The sequence below is a fragment of the Castanea sativa genome, chromosome 3 (genome assembly GCF_040712315.1).
Source record: "Castanea sativa cultivar Marrone di Chiusa Pesio chromosome 3, ASM4071231v1".
In the NCBI taxonomy this organism is placed as follows: Eukaryota; Viridiplantae; Streptophyta; class Magnoliopsida; order Fagales; family Fagaceae; genus Castanea; species Castanea sativa.
The window spans coordinates 54253746-54256528 of NC_134015.1; the positions used below are offsets into that span (position 1 = coordinate 54253746).

The 2783-nt window shown below is 33.1% G+C and overlaps 1 pseudogene; it reads right to left on the reverse strand.

Moving 5' to 3' along the window:
• Nucleotides 1-356: 356 nt before the first annotated feature.
• LOC142629517 (ribonuclease 3-like) lies at nt 357-1923 on the reverse strand (annotated as a pseudogene).
• Between the last annotated feature and the right edge of the window lie 860 nt (nt 1924-2783).

Sequence of the window (2783 nt, forward strand, 5' to 3'; positions counted from 1 at the left end):
TTCTAGGAGTGGCATATATAGATTCCTAGTTGGAATCCTTTGAATATGGCATACACCTTGTTCAGGTGTTTGTTTGAAACTATTGGAGCCTTTTTTGGGATACCGAAACCCAATCTCCTTATTTAGTATTTATTTAGGATTAATACGCACAAATCCATATCCATTAGCAGCCAAAGGTGACAAAATTATTCTTTTTATTCTAAATTAATCAATAAACTATATTACTACTAATTAGAAAATAAAATATCATGTTTATTTATTCTAATTAGTAGTAATATAGTTTATTGATTAATTTAGAATAAAAGGAAGAATTTCATCATATCTTTAAAAAAATAATTCAAATTTTATAGACCAATACAGAGAAGATATGACTTATTACTCAAATTAGAATTATGCATAAGCTTGCCATCACTTTATTATAGAGACGGTGACAAATTATAGTAATTTGTTCCAAGACTAAACATAAACAAATTATAACTAGTAAATAATGATAAGAGATATATTCCTCTAGCTAATCCTCAGCCACAATCTTTAGAACTTAGGAAACTGGACTTTTGAAGCACATCTTCCTTTTGGAGGCACTGGACACAAGATTTCTGACCCAGAACTGTCCACACAGAAGTAGATTTGGTAAAGTTGGCTGTTACCATGTGAATCTTTATTGCACTCTATCCTAGGAGTGTGTCCGTGCCCAATGCCCTTTATTATTGCTCTTACAATGTTGTCAAAGCTGTAAAATCCATCATCTGGTTCAATTCTTGCAATCCTGAGTATTTGTTGCAGGTTTGCTTTCTTCTTTTGATTGAAAGCTGCTTCAAAGTAGTCATGTTGGTCAATTTGAGATTCTGAGCATGTCCCATGCTTTTCCCATTAATGTGACCAGAACCTAAAGCCATTGCTACTTGGGCAGCTAAGTGATGGCCAATCCTTCTGCAGATTGGTCATGAGGTCTGAGAGCTACAGAAACCATCATATACATGAATCACAAAAGAAAATTTAAGGCAAAATATGTATTATATAAACTGATCAGACAGACTTATAATTAACTTGGGCAAAATGTCCTAGCTTGTGAAGTACCAAACTCAAAAGAGACTGAAGTGCGTGACAATTAGAGTTCTTCTTTTTCTTATAATTTGATAATTACAAAAATGAGGGAGAGAAGACTTGAAAATGGTTTTAACTGTCAATGTGGGATTCAAACCTAGGTTCTCCTTATAAAGAGAATCAAACAATATCACTAAATTACAAAGCTCTTGATAATAGTGTGCTTTACATTTGGTCTTTGAAGTGGATAAGAAAATTAAAGTGCATGAACATATCCTTGCTCATATATATCCCTAGGGCAGGGGTTTCACATTTTACTCACTGCATCTTTACATGACTTGATTTAGAGTGGCCATATAAAATGTGTCATTAATTTCCATATGGGATCTCTAATCTTGTATTCAATTTGCAAAAAAGAGAAGACAAACTTTTTGTTTTATAAGTGGCCATGATATAGAAAATAATTTGAGATGTTAAAAATCATTTACTTTCTCTTTTTCCAATGAATGGAAAATATTATTAGCAAGTTCTTGGGCAATTGATCGAGGTATAGACCTGTATTTTTTTCACTTATAGATGCATGCACGGCATTTGTAAAAACAGAGATAACCCTAGAAACTATGTGCCTAATAAAAAATTCATATTATTACATATGATAAGCTCAATTCATATTCCACTAATCATTTATAAGATCATAGTACTAAAAATTATAAGTACCTGCGATTTCTCGAAGACACTGTTAGGATCACAGTTTGAAGGATATCAGCCATCCTTGTATTCAGGCCAAAGTCTACGAATGGTGAAATAAGTCACAGGCTTTCCTATCTCAGGATAGCAACAACTTTGCTTTGAGTCACAGTATGCTCCTGGCCACTGCATGCATTCACATATGATGTTTGAAAACAATAAAACAAAGTTTGAAGTTTTGTAAATCCCCATATTAATTTTGTAAGGTAGGTTAAACTGAGTCGGGTCTAGGTGACTTCATCAATGTTCAGAGAAGGACCTTCAAGTTTACCTCAGTCGGGTCTAGGATTTTTTTTAAAGGTTCCACAACAAATTTGCTAGACTGCCCTTGTCTTCAGTTCACAGTATGCCATGAAGATTGAGATGCTTATAGCTCATAACCATGTGGACAGAGGATCCTAAAGGATAGAAAGATCATTTTAAATGCAAAACTTAAGGAATAAAAGAGTTATAACAGCCACTACAGTTGTTATGCAAACAATAACGAAATCGTGGCCTTGTGATCCTCACTATATCAAATATTCCTAATTAATAGAGAAAGAACAAAAAATATTAAAAACCCGTGCTTTTAGATAATATCTTTGAAAATCAGCTCTTCGACAAGTCAAAACTATATTCTTCCAGAGACCCAACCAAAGACATTAAAATGCACAGCCATTTTAAATTTTGGTTAGCATGTCTTAAATGACCAGCTAACCTAGTAAATTATTATAGACCATTTTGGTGTGATGCTGTAATGCAAATCATTTACAATTTATCTCAAACAATGTTGCACACAGCCAAACAAATTCAATGTAGCTTCTAAAATTCAAAGTGATGCACATTTTCTACAAAAGTCAGGATTCTAGGTGATTGGTGTACATAATTTTTTAAATTAAGAAACAAATTAAGTCCAAACAAATAAATAAAACTAGGAAAAAATTGCAAGATCTTTCCTCACCATGGTAAGGCCACATGGTAAGCCAAGCAGAAATTATGCATCTCAATTTGAC